The sequence below is a fragment of the Ahaetulla prasina genome, chromosome 4 (assembly GCF_028640845.1).
Source record: "Ahaetulla prasina isolate Xishuangbanna chromosome 4, ASM2864084v1, whole genome shotgun sequence".
In the NCBI taxonomy this organism is placed as follows: domain Eukaryota; kingdom Metazoa; phylum Chordata; class Lepidosauria; order Squamata; family Colubridae; genus Ahaetulla; species Ahaetulla prasina.
Window position 1 is genome coordinate 99,260,349 of NC_080542.1, and position 23,786 is coordinate 99,284,134.

The 23,786-nt window shown below is 41.9% G+C and overlaps 1 protein-coding gene across 1 annotated transcript in view; it reads right to left on the minus strand.

The window, feature by feature from the left end:
• KCNH8 (potassium voltage-gated channel subfamily H member 8) overlaps window positions 1–23,786 on the minus strand; it is a 397,775-nt gene that overhangs the window by 353,575 nt on the left and 20,414 nt on the right. Inside the window, exon 2 of the mRNA XM_058182729.1 lies at window positions 21,160–21,284. The gene's annotated coding sequence lies outside the window, so the exon portion shown is untranslated. The remainder of the gene's footprint in view (window positions 1–21,159; window positions 21,285–23,786) is intronic.

Below are 23,786 nucleotides of genomic sequence, written 5' to 3' on the forward strand. Positions count from 1 at the left end.
AACAATACAATATCCAATTAAAATATGAATTAAAAAACTTATTACACAATTGGCCTAAGACTTTAAAACATATAAAAACTAAAAACCCATTAAAATTCATAATAGAAGTTTAAAAACCAAGAGAAATTTAAGCCAGCCCCGCGCGAATAAATAGATGTGTTTTCAATTCGCGGCGGAAGGTCCGAAGGTCAGATATTTTGCGTAAACCAGGGGGAAGTTCGTTCCAGAGGGTAGGAGCCCCCACAGAGAAGGATCTTCCCCTGGGGGCCGCCAGCCGACATTGTTTGGCAGATGGCACCCTAAGAAGTCCCTCTTTGTGTGAGCGTACGGGTCGGTGGGAGGCATGAGGTAACAGTAGGCGGTCCCGTAAGTACCCAGGCCCTAAGCCATGGAGCGCTTTAAAGGTAGTAACCAAGACCTTAAGTGCACCCGAAAGACCACAGGCAGCCAGTGCAGTCTGCGCAGGAGTAATGTTACATGGGAGCTACGTGGAGCTCCCTCTATCACCTGCGCAGCTGCATTCTGGACTAACTGAAGCCTCCGGGTGCACCTCAAGGGGAGCCCCATGTAGAGAGCATTACAATAATCCAAGCGAGAGGTGACAAGAGCATGAGTGACTGTGCACAAGGCATCCCGATCAAGGAAGGGGCGCAACTGGTGCACCAGGCGAACCTGGTAAAAGGCCCTCCTGGAGACAGCCGTCAAATGATCTTCAAACGACAGCCGTTCATCCAGGAGAACACCCAAGTTGCGCACCCTTTCCTTTGGGGTCAATAACTCGCCTCCAACAGTCAGCCGCGGCTGCGGCTGCAGCTGACTGAATCAGGGTGCCGGCATCCACAGCCACTCCATCTTGGAGGGATTGAGCTTGAGCCTGTTCCTCCCCATCCAGACCCGTACGGCTTCCAAACACCGGGACAGCACTTCAACAGCTTCGTTGGGGTGGCCCGGGGTGGAAAAGTACAGCTGAGTATTATCAGCGTACAGCTGGTATCTCACCCCAAAGCCACTGATGATCTCACCTAGCGGCTTCATATAGATGTTGAACAGTAGGGGCGAGAGAATCAACCCCTGTGGCACCCCACAAGTGAGGTGCCTCGCGGCCGACCTCTGCCCCCCTGTCAATACCATCTGTGACCGGTCAGAGAGATAGGAGGAGAACCACCGATAAACGGTGCCTCCCACTCCCAGTCCCCCTAACCAGCGCAGCAAGATACCATGGTCGATGGTATCAAAAGCGCTGAGAGATCTAATAGGACCAGGGCAGAGGAATAACCTCTGTCTCTGGCCCTCCAGAGATCATCCACCAACGTGACCAAAACTGTCTCTGTGCTGTATCTGTGTCAGAAACTGGACTGGAACGGGTCTAGATAGACAGCTTCATCCAGGTATTGGGGTAGCTGCCACACCACAGCACTCTCTACAACATTTGCAACGAAGCGAAGGTTGGAGACCGGACGATAATTACCCAAAATAGCTGAGTCCAGGGAAGGCTTCTTGAGGAGGGGTTTCACCACCGCCTCTTTCAAGGCGGCAGGGAAAACCCCTTCCAACAAAGAAGCGTTGATAATCCCCTGGAGCCAGCCTCGTGTCACCTCCTGAGTGGCCAGCACCAACCAGGAAGGGCACGGGTCCAGTAAATATGTGGTGGCGTGGAGCCTCCCCAACAACCTGTCCACGTCCTCGGGAGTCACAAGATCAAACTCATCCCAAACAAACTCGACAAGACGTGCCTCCTCCCCCTCGCTTGGATCATCCCAATTTCAGTCCAGACCATCCCGGAGCTGAGCGATTTTATCGTATTGATAACCACTAAATTCCTCGGCACGTCCCTGCAACGGGTCATCCCGCACCTCCTGATGAAGGAGAGAGCAGGTCACCCGAAACAGGGCGGCCGGGCGTGATAATTAATAATTAATAATAGTAATTATTATTATTAACTAATTATTAATAATAATTAATAATTAGTTAATAATATTAACTGACGTGATAATTTTTGTATATTTTGTTTTTTCTACATGTTTCACTTTTCTTCTTTATACTGTAACTGCTATTCTAATAGCAAATCCTTCATAAAATTTATTGTATTCTTGATCAAATTATCTTTCCATTGATATATAAATTTATGGTACTACTCCAAAAAAAGTGGTATTATTAGCTAGTTTTAGAAAATACACTTTCCCCAAAAGGTTTCCACAATTTTGGCCACTACTGTATTTATACATTAGATCTAGAATGTTCTACATAATGTATCTATTCCACCTATAGATTGAACTTTGCCTTGATGAAACTACATTTCAGAGCTTCATCCCACCTCATTAGTCAATTTAGCATACATTACAATTGTTTTGAAAATAATGTGACAAAAGACCTATTAGATCTATGAAATCAAAAGACCTGCAAATGACAATTCAGTTTGCTTCAAGCTTGCTTCAAAGTAGAATTAGCAAAATCAAACTTATTTTATCATTTTCATTTGCACTAACAAATAGGAATGGAACATTTTATAGAGGTTAATGTATAAAACTAAAGCTTCAGCTTCAACATGTAAACTTTTAAAAGACCTAAGCACTAAAGTAGTTATAGAAGATGATTCATTTTACATTTTAATGAGCCATCTAAACTATGTTTCCACTATTGTTAATGGTATGCTTCAGATGCTAATAGATTTCTGCTTATATAGATCCATTTTATCTTTATTTTGTTTCTGATTTATTACTAGATTCATACACTCTCTCAATCTAAAACTGAAGGACTCTCTCCAAGAATGTCTCATCTTTCTGCACAGAGAACTGAATTGTAACAGCAAAGTCACAAAAAGTAAGTCACCATTTAATTATTTATGCATGTTCCTACTTGAATTGGAGTTGAGTCGAAGTGGCATACACTTTAAACAGGACTTAGAGGTCATTGAACAATGTACATAAGTTTTCTGTAAATCATTCAATTGATTAAGACCACAGACTCTTGAACATAATTGGTGATTATGACTACCAGTCAAAAGTTCTGACAGAAGATCATGAGGTGCTCACTGAATCTGTATTTTTCCACAAATAAGATCAATGCTATTTTGGTCAATGACCATTATTGAACATGATTCATGGTTTTCCTAATATAGGAGTCCCTAAAAAAATTCCTTTTTACAGAACTCCATAGAGATTCTTAGTCATGCAGGTCATGGTTGTCCCAAAGTTACGTTTTCAGGAGGCAACTGGAGGCAATTCTTCCATTCCCCATTATCTGAAGAAGCTTCTTGGATAAGAAGTAAAACATCTTCAAAAGAAAAAAACAAGAAAGTCCAGTTGCCTCCTGAAAAAGCACCTTTGGGACTTTTTAACAGAACGTACCTTGGTAGTGGAATTTATGGTTGTGATTTCTACAATGTGGTGCTTGTTTAGATGATGATATCAGTGTTATCAATTTATTCTACTTTTTAGGCCAAGGAAACACATAAGTATAATATGATTTTAATTATTTCAATTTATATCTGGTTTGAAAATTTATGATAAGTTGATAAAAGTTATGAGCTAAATTGCTGCTTCAGATATGAGCACAACCAAGCCCCCACCCAAACAGGATACACCCCCAGCCAATCAAAGCACAAAAAAAACCCCATCCAATCAGAGCACAGCCAAGCTTCCACCCAATCAGTTCAAACCCCCACTAGCAGTTAAAAAGGAAGAGACAGCTGTAATCACACATTGCTCCCAGAAGCACGAAGCTGAAGCCTGAAGATGACGAATGAGACTTCGTCGAAACGTCGCCAAGACACTTCCAATTTTACGCGGGAAAAAACCCGAATAACCAAAGACCTACATACAAACACCCGCGAAAACCTCAGAAAACAAATACACATACACATACACACACACACACACACACACACGTATATATTATAGCTTCAGTCACAAATTGTGATATGTACTTGTGCATCTCAGGGTGATCTGGAAAGTAAAAAATGGCATTGATGCTCCAGGTCATACAAATTGCAATTTAATTTTGTTTCTTAGGGTTAGGTTAATTAAACCCATTTCCTTTTCATTGCCCCTCCTTGCTTGTCTTTTTCCTCGGAAACCAGTAGATTTCACTAGCAAATAATGTCACATTTTTCTTTCTCCTGTCACATTGCAGGTGTACATATACTGACACCAAGGAATAGCAGAAATATAACTATTCATTCATTCATGTCTCAGGAAAATCTGAATGACTTATTTAAATGAAAGCATGCAGCCAACAGAATACTATAGTTCATGCTAATGCTATCTAAAGCCGTGGTGGGTATATGTCTTGTTGATGTAACTTTAGCCTCTGTATATATAAATAGATGTTTTTCCATTGATATAAGTAGACATAGAGTAAGGAAAAGTGAGGAATAGATAAACAAAAGAGAAAGAGCAATGAAAATAATAATAAAGAATTGGCTGTTGATCTTCTTATAGCTTTTATCATCTTTTTAATCATCTCTTTCAGGCTACTATTCCTTTTTTCCCATATTTTACTCTTTCCAATCATAAAATCCAGAAAACACCAACTCCTTTTTTCTGTTTTCAGCAAAAAGTCCATAAAGGGTTTTCTGTCACTCCATTCTTGTTGACTTGTTGTCTTTTCCCTCATCAAACAAGCCAATTTTGCCATTCTGCAAATTTTGTCATCTTCCCCAACCATTCCTCTATTGTAGGTATTTCTGAATCATTTAGGGCAGCAACAGCAGTGACAGGACTTCAGGCCTCTTTTTCAATCTGTAGTTTTCAGTGTGAGAAGCCTCTTTGCCAACTGGAACCAAGCCGAAAGCAGTGGCTGGAGGCTTTTCCTGCCAAAAAAGAGGCAGTGGCTGCAGGCTTCTTGCACCAAAAACTACCAAAAATTACAGGTTGAAAAGAAGTCCTGTTGCTGCTGTCACCACCCTATTCTTTGTGCTGATGGAGCACATACACCACATTGCCCACTGGTTTCATTCGAGGCCATATCCAGCCGGGAGAATGGTGCTGCACCAGAGGAATGGTGAAGCTGCTCAGAAGGCAGCCAAAAACTACTGGCAGCTGGAAGCTCGCCAGAGACCCACACCAAGGCTCAGACAAAGGTGAGTGAGGGGGGGTGAGTCGCTGGCATGCAGGCAGAGGCTCTGGGGCAAGGCCGGAGTTGGGGAATGCCACATTCCCTGACCCGGCCAAGATGAACGACGAGTGGGCGGAGGCTCTGACTGGGGCCTTGGGAAATGGCACCTTCGTGGGCCCCAACCCAAGGCAAAGGGTGAGTGGGCAGCATGTTTACCTTTGGTGAGCAGAGCAGGTAAGGTGCAGAGGTGAGGTGATCAGTTGGGCCAGGTGGCAAAGGCAACATATATAGTGTGAGGTGGGTCAGGGGTGGGCCAGGTGGGCGGAATGACCAGGCAGGCAGGGGTGAGCGGCAACCAGGTGGGAAGGGGCAGGGCCAGCTAGAGGTGGTATTTGCCGGTTCGGTGAACCAGTTAAAATTTCCACTACCAGTTTGTTTGAACCAGTCTGAACTAGCTGAATACTACTTCTATTTCCATCGCATCTTTTCCTATTGATTCATCTGTATATTATAACCAGATTTTTGGCCCATTTTATTGTATATTTTTAAACTTCTTCCATTTCAAATTTCAGTAAGAACCTATACATCTTAGCAATCACACATTCGTTGTTTGTACATAATGCAATTTTAGCTAACTGAATTCCAGTTGTCTAAGTTAAATCTTTCTCTTAATTGTATATATATAAGAAAAGTAAAAACTAAATCCGTCTACAGTTAATTATTTTATTGGTTTGATTTTAAGTTCGCCATGCTCCTGAATTAACATATCTTGATATGTTAACCATGTCTCTTCACCTGATCTTTTTATTCTGTAAATCATTTCCTGTGGTGAAACTAACAAAGATATCTTCTGTAGCATCCTTTGAAAGTATCTCATACTTTCAATATGACATTCCTAGTGCAATGATTTTTAAAATCTGAATTAATTTTAACCTTATCATAATATAAAAACTATGCCATTAAAGCTCAAATTGAATTTCCAATACAAATATATTTTTACTTGTTTAAAAAAACAACATCCAATTAAACAGCAGGCTGCAAAACAGTTTTTGTATAGTTTTGAGAAATTGTTCTCTTTTGTTTGAGAGGAAAATCTTTCAGAAATTTAAATTTAACTCTTGGTTTTTTGCACCTGTCATCTTTTTTCATTGCTTAAATGGTGCAGCAGTTGACAATAAATGGTATTATTTATTGAAACAAAAACAAGATTCTAGGCAATGCTTTTTTTTCACATAAATTCTCTTCATAATGATAACAATTTTCTCCATCATAACATATTCTTTTTAATTTCATTCCATTTCTTAAGTTAACTACTTTGAAAAAACACACAATTTGTATTAGACATACTTGAGTATTTTTCTTTTTATCAAACTTGAAACCAGATTTTTTCCCATCCGTTTTATTTGATTTTTGTTTTTCATATTTTTCTTAACATCTTTGTCTTTTGACTAAAACCAGGAGATACACAAACATCTTCTAGTTCTCCAATTAATATCTCTATTGTCTCTAGAGAATTTTATAAAATTATAACTAAATTGTTGCAAAGCCCCTTAATTTATAAGTTTATTTTTTCAATTGCATTCCATCAATCCTCTCATCCTGTTTTATATTGCTATTCAAAATTTCAACAGATTTTTTAATTTATTTTTTTAAAATTTCCTTACTGTTAAAATAATTACTATTGTAAAATGTTATCTAATTTTGTATTACATTTTGTGTAATACTTTTTCCAGAAATCTTTTTAATTTTTCTGCTATTTTTATCTTCCTTGAAATTGTTTTCCTTTTTAAAGTTACTATTTTACTATATAAATTTCCCTCTCATAAGACTTTGTTTGCATGCCAAACTATCATATCGATGTCTTTATTGAGGTTATTCAACAAAATTAACTTTATATAAACTTCATGTATTGGTTCTTTTTGTAAAGGTTTTGTCATTCAACTTTTTTTTAAATTTCTTTTTGTCACAACAATGTACACAAACAATTGTCATAGATAAAACAACATATTTTGAAGAAAATATACATATATGTATAAAAAATATGCATCAACTATATCAATTTGATATGATGAAGGGAACAATAGGACAGAAACGGTAGGCACTTTTGTGCTCTTATGCACGCCCCTTATAGCCCTCTTAGGAATGGGGTGAGGTCAATAGTAGACAGTTTTTGGTTGAAGATTTTGGGGTTTTGAGTAGAGACTATGGAGTCAGGTAATGAGTTCCAAGCATTAACAACTCTGTTACAGAAGTCATATTTTCTGCAATCAAGTTTGAAGCGGTTGACATTTAGCTTGAATCTATTTTTTGCTCTTGTAATATTGCGATTGAAGCTGAAGTAGTCTTTTATAGGAAGGATATTGCAATAGATGATTTTGTGTCTTCCATCTAAAGGATTTAGTTTTCTTTTTTATTATTAAAGTGATGGGATCATGATCTGAAAAAGTATTTGGCAGTATTCTTCATTCTTTCTTTCCTTCCTTCCTTCCTAGTTTGCATTACTTTTAATATTTTTCTTTCTTTCTTTTAATTTATTCATTGTTCATTTTTTTGCAATTGTACTTTGTATCTTCATTTGCTTATGGAATTTATATTTATGTTTCAGTTTTTTACATTTATTTATTTATTTATTTATTTAATTAATTAATTAATTAATTAATTAATTAAATTTTTATACCGCCCTTCTCCCAAAGGATTCAGGGCGGTTCACAGCCAGATAAAATAACAATGAATAAATACAAGATAAAACAGTAAGTAAAAAACTTATTAAATATGGCCCTAAATTAAAATATATTTAAAACAGTAAAACCCACTAATAAAATTTAAAACCAAATAAAAATGACTAAAATTCTATGCCTGTCCTGCGCGAATAAATAAATATGTCTTCAGCTCGCGGCGAAAGGTCCGAAGGTCAGGAAGTTGACGAAGTCCTGGGGGAAGTTCGTTCCAGAGGGTGAGAGCCCCCACAGAGAACGCCCTTCCCCTGGGGGCCGCCAGCTGACATTACTTGGCTGACGGCACCCTGAGGAGTCCCTCCCTGTGAGAGTGCACGGGTCGATGGGAGGCAAACAGTAGCAGTAGGCGGTCCCTTAAGTAACCCGGTCCTAAGCCATGGAGCACTTTAAAGGTGGTAACCAACACCTTGAAGTGCACCCGAAAGACCACAGGCAGCCAGTGCAGCTTGCGCAGGAGTGGTGTTACATGGGAGCCATGAGTGGCTCCCTCTATCACCCGCGCAGCTGCATTCTGAACCAACTGGAGCCTTCGGGTGTTCTTCAAGGGGAGCCCCATGTAGAGAGCATTGCAGTAGTCCAAGCGAGAGGTAACAAGAGCATGAGTGACTGTACATAAGGCATCCCAGTCAAGAAAGGGGCGCAACTGGCGGATCAGGCGTACCTGATGAAAAGCTCTCCTGGAGACAGTTGTCAAATATTCTTCAAAAGACAACCGTCCATCCAGGAGGACGCCTAAGTTGCGCACCCTCTCCATCGGGACCAATGACTCGCCCCCAACAGTCAGCCATGGATGCAGCTGACTGTACCGGGGTGCCGGCATCCACAGCCACTCTGTCTTGGAGGGGTTGAGCTTGAGCCTGTTTCTCCCCATCCAGACTCGTACAGCTTCCAGACATCAGGACAGCACTTCGACAGCTTCATTGGGGTGGCCTGGGGTGGAAAAGTACAGCTGCGTATCATCAGTGTACAGTTGATAACTCACCCCAAAACACTGATGATCTCACCCAGCGGTTTCATATAGATGTTTAAAAGGAGAGGCGAGAGAATCGACCCCTGCGGCATCCCACACGTGAGGCGCCTCGCGATTGATCTCTGCCCTCCTGCCAACACCATCTGCAACTGGTCGGAGAGATAGGAGGAGAACCACCGATAAACGGTGCCTCCCACTCCCAAACTCCCTAACCGGTGCAGCAGGATACCATGGTCGATGGTATCAAAAGCCGCTGAGAGATCTAACAGGACCAGGGCAGAGGAATAACCCCTGTCCCAAGCCCTCCAGAGATCATCAACCAACGCGACCAAAGCTGTCTCTGTGCTGTACCCAGGCCGAAAGCTAGACTGGAATGGGTCTAGATAGACAGTTTCATCCAAGTACTGGGGTAACTGATGTGCCACCACACTCTCTACAACCTTCACCACAAAACGAAGGTTGGAGACCGGACGATAATTTCCTAAAACAGCTGGATCCCGGGAAGGCTTCTTAAGAAGGGGTCTCACCACCGCCTCTTTCAAGACAGCAGGAAAAAAAACCTCCAACAAAGAAGCATTAATAATCCCCCGGAGCCAGCCTCGTGTCACCTCCTGTGTGGCCAGCACCAGCCAGGATGGGCACGGGTCCAATAAACATGTGGTGGCATTCAGTCTCCCCAGCAACCTGTCCATGTTCTCAGGAGCCACAGGATCAAACCCATCCCAAATAGTCTCACCAAGACGAGTCTCTGATGTCTCACCTGGATCTACCCAATTTAGATCCAAGCCGTCCCGAAGCTGAGCGATTTTATCATGCAGATACATACTGAAATCCTCTGCACACCCCTGTAGGTGGTCATCCCACACCTCCTGCTGAAGAAGAGAGTGGGTCACCCAAAACAGGGCGGCCGGGTGGTTATCTGCCAATGCAATGAGGGAGGAAACGTAGGAACGCTTAGCTTCCCTCAATGTCACTAGGTAGGTCTGAATATATGACCTAACTAGTGTTCGGTCAGCTTCCAAATGGGTGGATCTCCAGACACTCTCTAGGTGTCTTTTCCGGCATTTCATCTCCCTCAGCTCCTTGGAGAACCAAGGAGCTGGTTGAGTTCTACGCTGGGTCAGAGGCCGCAAAGGCACGACACGGTCCAAAGCCCCAGCCGCAGCCTGTTCCCAGGCTGCAACTAGTTATATTTATATTTATATTTAATAAATATTTATTTATTAAATTTTTATACCACCCTTCTCCTGAAGGACTCAGGGTGGTTCACAGCCAAATAAAACCACAATGAATAAATACAGAATAAAAACAATAATTAAAAAACTTATTAAATATGGCCTCAAATTTAAAATGCATTTAAAACAGTAAAACCCACTTTAAAATTTAAAACCGAATAATAAAAACTTCTAAAAATTCTATGCCAGTCCTGCGCGAATAAATAAAAACGTCTTCAGCTCGCGGTGGAAGGTTCAAAGGTCAGGAAGTTGACGAAGTCCTGGGGGAAGTTTGTTCCAGAGGGTGGGAGCCCCCACAGAGAAGGCCCTTCCCCTGGGGGCTGCCAGCCGACATTGCTTGGCTGACGGTACCCTGAGGAGTCCCTCTCTATGAGAGCGCACAGTCGGTGGGAGGCAAACGGTGGCAGTAGGCGGTCCCGTAAGTAACCCGGTCCTAAGCCATGGAGCACTTTAAAGGTGGTAACCAACACCTTGAAGTGCACCTGAAAGACCAGAGGCAGCCGTGTGTGTGTGTGTGTGTCTGTGTCTGTGTGTGTGTGTATAAAATTGAGAATTGCTTCAAATAATTTAGAGCCATGATGGTGAACCTATGGTGGCACACGTGGTGGCACATGGAGCCATATCGGTGGACACAAGAGCTCAGCTCCAGCGCACATATGTGCACTGGCCAGCAGATTTTCAGGCCTTTTGGGCCACCCAGAAATAGGTAAACAAACTGTTTCCTGCCTCCGGAGGGCCTGGGGAGGGTTAGGAAAGCCCATTTTTTTGCTCTCTCCAGGCTTCAGAGCCTCTCTAGGAGCTTGGGGAGAGTGAAAATGGCCTTCCCCCCAGGAGACACTCTGGAGGCCGAAACAGCCCATTTGCCAATTTCCAGTGGGACCGGAAGTCAGCAAACAAGCCGTTTCCAGCCTCTGGAGGGCCTCTGGGGGGGTGGGGAATGCCATTTTTACCCTCCGCGGGCTCCTAGAGAGGCTCTGGAACCTGGAAAGGACATGTGCCAAAAGTGGGGGAGCATGCACATGCATGGGGCACATAGAATTATGGGTGTGGGCACGCACTTGTGCGACACCCCCCCCATGTTCTTATCTGAGCACAACCAAGCCCCCACCCAAACAGGACACACCCCCAGCCAATCAGAGCACAAAAAACCTCTCATCCAATCAGAGCACAGCCAAGCTCCCACCCAATCAGTTCAAACTCCCACTAGCAGTTAAAAAGGAAGAAACAGCTGCAATCACACATTGCTCCCAGAAGCACAAAGCTGAAGCCTGAAGATGATGAATGAGACTTCGTCGAAACGTCGCCAAGACACTTCCAATTTTACGCGGGAAAAAACCCGAATAACCAAAGACCTACATATATGTGTGTATGTATGTATGTATATATGTATGTATGTATGTACTGTCTGTATTTATAAACATTTATACTATAATAGAATCTAGAATCTTTCTCCATCTTCATTCCTATAACTCAGACTCTCTTCTCTAGGAGAAGACGAATCTAAAATGCATGGACTGACATTTAACAAAATGTGTTTATTTTCTGATCTGCTCCTCTCTGCACTTGAGGAAATGTGGTGAAAACATTATTTAAAGAAGATACTGATTATGTGACCATATCTTTGGCTTACCACTGAGAAATGAAAAATAATCTACTTTTATGTTAATCTTCATCTCCTGTCGTTTACATTTTTAAAAAATCAAGTTTTGTAGAAATGATCTTAATATTGAAAGGAAGGTATTTTCTTTGTTCTAATAAAAACTAATAAATACTGAGTTAAGGATAAGGGTAAATTATAATAATGTGATATGAGCAGAATACATCTTGGCAAGCATCTACAGTTTTTTATACATACACACAGGAATAATGAAAATTAAATATAACATCATAATCTTCTTCCCATATGAACAATCAAGGGAGTCAAATATAACTATGCCACAAAGAGTAAATAGGTTAGTGGTAAAAATTGGTACAGAAAGTTCAGTGAAAATATAAATATCCTATGGGCTGTCAAAACCAATCAGTTCAGTCAAGGTTCTAAAATCTACTTTTAATGATAATGGCAACATCTTTTTTCCCTTTTTATTAGACTTTACATATATTTATGAGGTTTATCACTGAAAATGAAATCAAATTTATTTGTTGCAGTGATGAGGCATAAGACTAGCCAATGAATCTTGAAGTTTCAGCTAAAGAGCACAAAAATCCTCTCCCCTATAACTTTCTCTCTCTCTCCCTCTCTCTCTCCCTCTCTCCCTCTCTCTTACACACACACACACACACACACACACACACACACACACACACACACACATACATATAAATATACATACATGCCTATCTATCTATCTATCTATCATCTATCTATCTATCTATCTATCTATCTATCTATCTATCTATCTATCTATCTATCTATCTATCTATCTATCTATCTATCATCTATCCCATATTTTTCAGAATATAGGACTCACCCCCACCCAAAAAAAGTGGGTGGAAATGTCTATGCATCTTATACAATGAATGTTGCCAAAGCCCCGCCCACCCACCAGCCCACCCTTTGACTGTTTTCAGCCTCCACACACTCCATTTTAGACTTTTCTAGGCTGTGGGGATCGCTACAGCACATTGCTGCTGATCTCCGCCTCCACGCGTTATGCCTCCGCATGTCATGTTTTTGGCCTTCACATGCCCCATGATTTAGTGTCAAAGAAACATAAACAGGTGCACAGTTGTTTAATCATATTTACCTGTTCTTTTCATGAGTAACAAACTAAATATGATTTCATTTGCCATCCAAGTCTGAGACTCTTGTTCCTCTTATTAGAAATCATGATACCAGGTTTATTTGACATGTTAATAAAACATACAATGCAAACATGTCTGGTTGTTGATCCAAAAATATTCCATGATGAGAGTGCATATCCAGATCATAAAAGTAAATTAAAATTGACATAACAACTTCAGTTGGACCATAGTTAAATAAACTTGGAATTTAAAACAGACCAATGTACAAGCTTTTCTATTTATTCTGAATATCTGACCAAAGAGGTCACAATTTACTTAACAATCCTGGAAACAAGACTGTAATGCTCCTGTGAAGCAGTATATAAGTCTAAGTGCTATTGCCATTGCTATTTGTTAGGGGAGACTAACCTAACAGAGCGTGACCACAAAGGTTCAAGAACGGCAAGAATAACTTTATTTAAGAACTGTGTTAACAACAAGGAATCTGACAACAACAACCCGGCGACTCTTGACAGCTCTTATATACTAGCTGCCTGAGAGAGCTGAACCAATGGCAGGGCTCCAATTTCCCGCTTATTCTTGGTTACGCAAGATTGGTTACGTCTTAACCAATCAACAATCGCCTGGCTGTTGTCAGGCGAAAAAGATGCGTCGTAACTCCGAGGACTTTACACCCTTCCCCTCCTGGATCGCGCATGCGAAATTGGCCAAATACGCAGGCCGATGTCGGCACCGCCCAAATCTCCTCAGTTCGGGGGCGGCCGCCAAAGGAGGAGGAGTGGCTGATGCTGCTGACGGAGTGGCTGGTACTGCTGACAGATTTAATGCAGATGGAAACTCCACCCTAGGGGCAGGCCTGGATGACGCGGGAACTTCAAGGGACCCAGGTACGTTAACCGGCGAGATTGATCTGCGTTTTGAGGGTTGGAGTCCCTCCCCGGCCTGCAGGTCCGGAAGGCCGGTTCCCGGAGTTGGAACGGCAAGGTTGTGGTTTTCTTCCAGGACCCGTGGCCTGGAAGGTAGAGCGGGAGTATCCTGCTCTGTAGTTTCCAGGTAGTTTTGCCCATCAGATGTGTCCCGGTTGTCCGGCAGCCACCATTGGAGCTAATTTATATGGTGGCACCATTCTCTTCCATCAGCCAGCTGGACCCTATAGGAATAGGGGCCCGTTATTTGAGTAATGCTGTCCGGCACCCACTTAGGTAGCGACCCAAAGTTCCGGGCAAAAACAGGGTCCCCTGTATGGAATGCCCTAGTTGCACTGGAATTATCAGGGGCCCTTCCTGTATCATAGTGGGGATGCAGCCTATCTAACGTTGTCCATAGCCGCCGCCCCATCAATAACTCTGCCGGGCTAAGATTGGTGTCTGGGCATGGAGTTGAATGTTGCGCCATTAGGTACTGGCAGATTCGGTCATGCCAATTGGTGGCCCCAATTTGGGCCAATGCGTCCTTGGCCGATCTAATGGCCTGTTCTGCCCGGCCATTCGCAGCCGGGTGGAATGGCGCCGTTGGTGCGTGGAGAATGCCATGCTTAGTTAGAAACAACTGGAATGGTGCCGATACAAACTGCGGGCCGTTGTCCGTAACCACTAGATCCGGTAACCCGTGGGTCACAAACAATCGTTCGAGCACCTTTATGGTGGCCTCCGCAGTGGTAGAGGACATGTGTGCCAACTCTACCCTTGGAGTAGGCGTCCACTACCACCAGGAAAGACTGCCCTAAAAATGGTCCCGCATAATCCAGATGGATTCGAGACCAAGGCGAACAGGGGACCTCCCACTCTCTGACAGGGACCGCCGGGGGAACCGGCCTCGATTGCTGGCATCGCGAACACCTGGAGACACAAAGTTCTATATCTAAATCCACCCCTGGGCACCACACATAGCTGCGGGCCAAGGATTTCATTCGGACAATCCCCGGGTGGGCCTCGTGGAGCATATCAAGCACCCCCCCTCTGAGATCTTGTGGGACCACTACCCTATTTCCCCACAACAGACAGCCTTTCAGGACTGACAGCTCCTGCTGTCTGCGCCGGAAGGGAATAAATTCTTCTGCCACTGGGTCCCGGGGCCACCCTCTGCACACCCAGTCCAAAACCTGGGCCACAATCCTATCTGATGCAGAGTGGCGGGCAATATCCGAAGAGGATATTGGGGCCCGCCACTCGTCAATCAGAAGGACCGACGCTGCCGGAGCAGGATCAACTAGTGGGGTTGGTAAAGGGCAATGACTTAAGGCATCTGCATGCCCGATCGCTTTGCCCGGCCGATAGGTCATTGTGTAATTATAGGCCGCTAAAAACTCAACCCAACGTGACATTCTAGGGGACAGGATCTGGGGGGGACTGTCTGTCCCCCGCCAACAGGCCCAGGAGCGGTTTATGGTCCGTTATTAATGAGAAATGACGGCCATAAATGTAGTGGTGGAATCTTTTGATTCCGGCAACCGCTGCAAGGGCCTCTTTATCCAATTGACTATAATTCTGTTCGGGCGCTGATAGCGTCCTGAAATAATAGGCAGTTGGCGCCTCAGCCCCACCAGGCAGTATGTGACTCAGGACTGCACCGATGCCAAAAGGAGAGGCATCACAGGTCAGGGTAACAGGAAGGCACGGATCATACTGAACCAGGACTGCCTGAGTGGTGAGGAGGCCCTTGACAGCCTCGAAAGAGGCAGCTTCCTCCTTCCCCCAATGCCAAGGCGCCCTATCAGACAGCAATCGGTGCAGAGGTTCTGCTAGGGATGCCTTATGCGGTAAAAAAACCGCATAGAAATTTAGAAGCCCCAAAAAAGCCTGAAGCTCCATTTTATTAGTGGAAGTTGGAGCTCTTTGGATAGCTTCCACTTTAGAGGGTGAAGGGTGGATTCTCTGAGAGTCCAAACGGAATCCTAGGAACTCCACCTGCGGCACGCCAATTTGGCATTTCTGCATCTTGAGTCTCAGCCCTGCACTTCTAAAATGGGACAAGACGGTCCTCAGTTTCTTGGCCAGGTCCGCCGGACCGGCCGCAGAAACAAGGACATCATCGAAGTACGGGACGACGCCCTCCAACCCATGGAGCAATCGCTCCATTAAACACTGGAACAACCCAGGGGCGACACTTACACCGAATTGGAGGAGATTGCACTTGAACGCCCCTCGGTGCATCACGATGGTCTGGGCCATCGCCGTGGCATCGTCTACAGCAACTGCTGGTAGGCTTGAGCCAAATCAAGCTTCGCAAAGATAGAGCCTCGTCCCAAGGAGTGGAGCAGATGTTGCACTACTGGGACAGGGTAGGGGTTGGCCTGCAGTGCCTTATTAATAGTGCCCTTGTAATCGGCACAAATTCGTATCGTACCGTCCTGCTTCAGGGAGAGAACGATAGGGGTCTCCCAGGGTGAATGATCCACAGGCTCATCACCCCTTGGGAGACAAGCTTATCCAACTCAACATCGACCCTATGCTTCAAAGCGAGGGGCACCCTCCTAGGCTTCAGACGGATCGGCGCAATTTGTGGGTCCAAATTAAATGAAACTGGGGAACCTGAGTATCTACCCAGCTGATCACTAAATACATCAGCAAATTCCTGGATAATGCTCTCCCAGCCACTTGGAACTACGTAGTGGACCCCAAGGACTCCCAGGCCGAGAGAATCAAACAAGTCTAGGCTGAGCAGTGTGGGCAGACGGCCCTTTACAACGACAAGAGGCAATGACCCAGAGAAGTTTCCATGACGAACATGGAAATTGCAGCAGCCCAAAATGGGAATAATTTGCCCTTGGTAATCTTTGAGGGTAATTGGGCACGGCCATAGGCGGGACTTAGAGAATTTCGGGAAGAGCCGTTTGACCGAGAACCAGGAAATCAGTGACTTTGCAGACCCCGTGTCCACTTCCATCCTGCAGGCAGAGCCGTCAAGATCTACCGTGAGGTAAATCTTATTACCGTGAGGGGCCACTGCGGCGTGCCCCACGGCAAAACAATCTTCCTTGAGGCTAGAAGTCTTTGCCATCGCCTTCTTCCGGGCAGATGACTCCCCAGGATGGTCAAATATCGGTGCCGCGGCACGACAGACACGGGCGAGGTGGCCCTTTCTCCCACAACGATGACAGGTGGCAGTCTTGAAACGGCAATCAGACCTCGTATGGTTCCCTCCGCAACCCAAGGGAACCGGGGTGGCTTGGCTACAGGCCACCCTCGTTTCAGAGAGGCCCTGAGGCAGCAGACCCCGCCATCCTCATCAGATGAATCAGAAGGGTCCGGAGCGGTATGGTGGACAGACGGACCCTTCTCAGTGGCAGAGGTGTTTGATTGAAACTTGTGGATCTCTGCCGCGGACTGTTCCGCCATCTCAGCCGCCCGAGCCTCATCGAGCACTGCAGCCAGAGGCAAATCTGCACGCGCCAGCAGGCGACGCTGCAATCGCAAGTCGGCAACGCCGCTGACAAGTTGCTCCAGGAGGACCTCATCTAGGTCATGGAATTCACAGTCCAAGGCGGCCGTCTGCAAAGAAGCCATATAAACATTCACAGATTCCCCCGGCAGTTGCACCCTACGCTGGAAAGCGTGCCGTCGGGCAATGCGAGAGGGTGTGGGGGAGTAGTGGCTCTGCAGTTTGGCTAGCAGGGTGTCCCACGGGACATCAAAAACCGGCAGGGGAGCGGCCAAAACTCTGGCTGTTGCAAACATGTCTCTTCCACAGAGGCTGAGGAAGTAGCCGCGCTTCCTAGCAGCGGAGAGATCCGCATAATCATTCACTCGCAAGAAGCACTCAAAATGGTCGAGAAAAGCTTCCCAAGTCTCAGCGTTAGGCTCAAATGGAGCGAAAAACGGCTGAGAAGCCATCAGAATGTGAGAACTGTACCTTGGTGTCCAGTAAGGTTGCTTTAGTCTTTCTTTTCCTTCGTCGCCAGTATTAAATCTGTGGCAAGAGCGTGACCACAAAGGCTCAGGCAAGAACGGCAAGAATAACTTTATTTAACAACTGTGTTAACAACAAGGAATCCGACAACAACAACCCAGCGACTCTTGACAGCTCTGATATACTAGCTGCCTGAGAGAGCTGACCAATGGCAGGGCTCCAATTTCCCGCTTATTCTTGGTTACGCGTCTTAACCAATCAGCAATTGCCTGGCTGTTGTCAGGCAAAAAAGACGCGTCGTAACTCTGAGGACTTTACAGAGAGAGCCTACCTGTAATTATGGCAAAGGTCTGATGCATGTAACTATTATGCAAGAGAAAAAAAAACCCTTGAAATATGGAATGTTGTCCACTCCTGGATTTTTAAATTTTGTTTTAGGATTATTTTTTGTTCTATGTTTTATAATGATTCTTTTGAACGAAAAACTGAAGATATTTTCACCTCTCCATTTATTTCTGTGTATTTGTATACAGATATAGCTTAGATGCTCCTCTATTTTGCTGTATCCAAAATATTTAAAGATTCACTTTGATTTTTTTTTAGTATGTTTGAGTTAACAAATGTAATCTTTAGTTTAACTCTGCATAGTATCTACGCCCTTTGTGTATGTGTGAATGAGTGCATATGTGTGTGTGTGCACTAAATAGATAGTTAATTCTTTCCTCTCCTTCCCCCAACTATCATGAGTATTTGCAGCTGCTTTCAGGATCCATATTTCTCAGAAATTAATTATTATTGCCCAAGGTTTTTTGCATTCTTTTGGTTTTAATTGCTGTGAGTGATGAACTCTTCTGGGTCTGATTATCATTTACACTAAGGCCCCTCTATACCACTTTGGTTGTTTAAAGAAGCCTTTTGGTGTGTGTAAATTACATTTAAGACCATGCTAAGACCCGTTCATGCACTCAGCAAATGAAGCATATTATAAATGAGTTTTTTCCAACTTCACTAAAGTACTGGGTAATTCATAAAAATAAGTTAAATACCCCTGCTCTGTTATGATTTATTGTAGTGATTCCCAGCAAACTTTTACAAAGGTAATTTCCAGAGCTGTGAATTTCAAAATCAGATTCTTAGTGAACAAGAAGTCCCTCCCTTCATATCTGATATACTGCAGAACCATTTTGCTAAATTTCTCCATGGGGAATTTCTGAGTAGTTTCTTTGCTTTTTCCTAATTGTTCTTAACAGGTGTATGATGGGGAGGGGGGAGGATATGGTGTGGGCTTGCTGCTTTTGCAAATGACAAAACTATATTATCTATCATTTTGCATTCTCTACACTTCCTGAGATCTTGCCTTCTTTTGTGGCATTTTACAGGGTGGGGAAAGCATTGCTTATAGGTATGTAAGAATATAAACAAACATAACACATAAAAACCCATTTATTCGCTACAAAATAGATATCAGAAAGTCAGTTCATTGTAATGGTTAAGGCACTGAGCTAGAAATAGCTAGTATATTTATATATTTAGTAAATATATAAATATATTTATATTTATATTTAGGGCAGTATAGAAATGTAAATAATAAATAAATAATAAATAAATAAATAAAATAAATTGAGAAGCTGTGAGTTCTGACTTTGCCTTGAGTCAGTCACACTCTCTTCCAGTCGTAGGAAGCAGGCAATGACAAGCCATTCCTGAAAAGCCTTGCCAAGAATGCAGGGACTAATGCATTGGATGCATTACTATTTATTATAATTATTAATATATCATTTGTACTTGAAAGTATGAAATCTTATATTTTAGAAACCTAACAAATCCACCATCTTTTCTTTTCTTTTCTTACTCTTTTCACCTTATATTCAACCTTAGGTTATCCGGCAATCTCAGGAGAAGAGGTTGTTAAATTGCAATTTCAGATGGCGAATGAATAATTGATTGATCCCAACTTTATTGCTCATGAAATACTGAGTACATTTTTGGGAAGAAATTCTTATTAAACTTACTATGAACAAAGAAAGCTTTAAGAGTTATTCCAACGCAGTGAGGCACTATACCTCAGACACCTATATAAGTTAAAGATGATGTTGCTAATTAAGAAATTAAGAAGCAAAAGCTGACGTTTGAGGTCCCTCAAGGAATTGCTTTGCAACATGAAATGCATTCTGCAATATGGTCACTCCATTGTAGCTTGTGCTTTTTCGCTCGAGAAGAGAACTGTTTTTCTAAATATAGATTTTAAGTGTTTTGCAGGCAAACCATAATTCCTGACACAGAAATATTTGCACAAGTGCAGTTCAGTGGCAGCTGTATGATACACAAGTAGCATCTAAATGACATCTACTTCCTGAGTTATGGCACCCTGTCGTCATTATACAACATAATTATTGTCAAGAAAAAGGCAATATTTTTGTACAACAGGGAGACAAAGTACTAAGGACAATGGGGATTGTTCAATGATGATTTAGATATTACCTTCTGTTAAAGGGCTTTGCTTCCTTTAGATCTGCAATATAAGGACTTATTGAATATATAATAATGTTGAATATTATTAAATATATACTTATTTAATTTTAAAAGAAAATATATAATTATGAGCTTTATAGCAAATTATGGTTTTAATATTCTGGATTGCTCTAATGTCAATAACTATGACTTTCAGGGCCTTAAAGCAAGTGTTCAAATAGAAATAATTGTTCTATACCTGAACAGTCCCTCAAAATATTTGAAATGATCAGTTTTTTTAATACTATTCATTCAAAACAGAGAAATGAATCAGTTAAAATACAATGAAAGAGTTATTCCAATATTTTGAATTCTACATATATTTTGGGTTATTCATTTCAACAGATGTTACCAATACTGCTATGACCCGAAAATTTAAGCAATATAATTGCTGCCTTAGCATGGCTAAGAATGTGATAACTGAACGTACTCCATCTTTTTTTCCATCAAGGACTGCTTACTGGGTGACTTAGAACAGTAAATACATAATTAGCAGTTCTAAGTAGGCAAATGTTTTGGTTCTATCTCCCTCTTCAATACTATCTAAATTAATGGATAATGTAATGTTCCTTTCACAATTCAACATCTGAATATTGCAAAGGATTCAGCAATAATAATCAGAAGGGACCAAAACCATACCAGGGGTGGGTTCTACTTACCTTTACTACCGGTTTGCAGCGGCATGCACAGAAGCTTCTGATGACATTGGGGTTGGTGGGTGGAGCTTCCCCCTGATTTTACTACCAGTTCACAAGAACTAGTCTGAACCGGGGGCAACCCACCACTGAACCATACCATCTTATATGAATGCCTCCCTCTGAATCAACCTTCATCATTTCATTAACCTGCTTTCAAAAACCTGCTTTCTCTTATTTTGTTCAGGAAGATTGCAAATTCTTCATTTACTCTCAATCTTTGCTTGCTTCAGAAGCTTAAAATTCAGGATATGCCAGCCTATAGCAAACATATCCATATGACATTCAAAGGTCTATCTCCAAAAACAGATGTTAAAAAATAACTGCATAAAATATATGTTAATTATTCATTTATTCATTCATACCTAATAAGTTCTGATGGATGCATTCTGAACTGTATGGGTAGATGATGTGATGCATTTCTTCACTGATCCTCTTTGTTGTTTTTGTTGTTATTGTTGTTGTTATTGTTGTATGTATATAGCTGTAACTAAAGACAGAAAGTATGTTGCTGCTTAGATTGTTCTTACATTAAATGGTAATTTAACATGAGTTCACACTGAAGAAAAAACTTCCTGTGAAAAAGATGAACATATCTCAAAGACAGCACATACATTTTAAAAATAATTTCATGAATACATTTGATTATTCTAATGCCACAGATAGAACAAACCTACAAGAAGTATTTCTTCCTTTCCTATTTCATGGTATTTCAGAGGCTGACAGGTTTGAAAGAAGAATGTTTCTCATAACGTGTATGTGTGTGTGTGTGTGTGTGTGTGTGTGTGTGTGTATCTGTGTGTCTGTGCGTGTGTGCACTTTCATGTTATCATTAACTCCTGGCAACTGCCTGGACAAATCTATGTGGTTTCTTGACTTAAATTTTAGAAGTGATTTTTTCCAAAGACCTTTTTCCAAAGGCTGATAGAGAATTCACTGACTTTGTGCCTAATTTTCTTATGAAGGAAGGCAACTATATGTGTCTAAGGATAATGTTGCAGGATCCAATCTGTCAGTCACTGGGGCCAGAGGTTTAGCCTTTCGAGTTTTCAGATTGATGCTAAAGCTGATCCTCAGGAAATTTCTCTCTCAACCAGAATGTGACATAATTGGATCATGTCACATGTTTATAGCTTTGTACTTTAACCCACCACCCAGTGTGGCTCTAGACTGAACATACTTCAAGTATGACTCATGGAATTCAGTGTGATTATTTCTGAGAAAACGTGTCATGTTTACCTACCAGAATCTTAGACCAATGAACTTTAATTTAAGTAAAACCTAAACCATAACATAATTTGGGTGCTAAAAATGATTCTACAAGACAAGTTTATGCAACATTACTTTGGTATTTTGGTTCATGATGTCTGATGCAAGAATTCCCTTCTACTTAATAACTCCCATTAAAAAGGGATATGTTTACTTTTGTTAATGGAAAATTTTCTTATTTAGGACAGAAATTAACAGGAAAAGAATAAATGGTAGCAAGATAGTTAGCTTCTGCATCCTATTGATATGAATGGCTTGCCTTCTACACCAGAAATACTCCCCAAAACAGGTAACCAAGAAACAATAATAAGAAGAAAACCTTTCATTATAATACTGTATAATACATGCACACCTATGTTAATACACAGAAATTAAAAAAAAATCCAATTATGTTTCCTTTAGAATGCACTTCTTCAACTAATACCACCCAAATATATTGAGAAAAGGACTATATGTCTCTAAATATAGTGCGCTCGCACAGAGAGGGACTCCTCAGGGTGCTGTCCACCAAGCAATGTCAGCTGGTGGCCCCCAGGGGAAGGCCCTTCTCTGTGGGGTCTCCCACCCTCTGGAATGAACTTCCCCCAGGACTTCGTCAACTGCCTGACCTTCGGACCTTCCGCCGTGAGTTGAAGACTTACCTGTTTATTCGCGCAGGACTGGCATAGAAATTTTTAATAGTTTTTAATATTTGATATAAATTTTATGGGGTTTTATGGTTTTAAATGGTTTTAATTTTGGCCGTATCTAATAAGTTTTTTAACTATTGTTTTATTATGTATATAATTATTGTTTTTACTTTGGCTGTGAACCGCCCTGAGTCCTTTGGGAGAAGGGCGGTATAAAAATTCAATAAATCTAAATCTAAATCTAAATCTAAATTCCCGGCTAAGCTTTTGTTTATTAGTGTGGCAGATAAGTGCTAGTACCTCCTAATAAGTTGGATGCAGGCAACAGTATATTAATTGGAGAGGTAGAACTTTAAATTACAGATTTTAGAGTACAGAGAATAGCATTTAATGCAAAAGTATGTTTTGGTTGCACGGACAATATACTGTTCAAAATGTATTATATCCCTGCCACTAGCAGAGAATGCTTCATATGGCATAGTTATGACTACAGTTGTGATTTTTCCCTTTATTCTTTATTTGGACAGACAAAGCCATGATGTAATAAAGGTTAGTATTAATTTTTATGATTACGGCATTTTTCAATTTCTAACTTGGAATGTAAGAGGCATTATATGGTGAAGTCTATTAATTAATGAATAAAGCCAAAGTGGAAAAAATAAATGTAGGTTAATGAAATTAAGAGAAAAAGTATTTAATGAATAAATAATCTTTGATCTTGTGGAGTGTAATAATTAATACATGCATGACACTGAAAATGAAAACATGAACTCACATCACAAGGTATCAATTGCTGCCATCTAACTTATTGGTGATACCTGTAAAAATAAGAATTCTTACATTGGGCAATAGCTGCAAGTTTTATCCAAATGAATGGTGATAATTGAAGAACCAGGAATGGACAAACTGTATATCAAGAAGAATAAATGTGATCCAGGGAAATTTTTATTCTGTTGGTGGCATGGATGAATAAGCGGAAATAAGACAAGATAACACAGAAGTAATGCATAATGAATGAGAATGGTTCTTGGTGAATATCTGCTTAGTTTAGTTTCAAATATATGGTTTAGGCATAAATCTATCTGTCAATAACA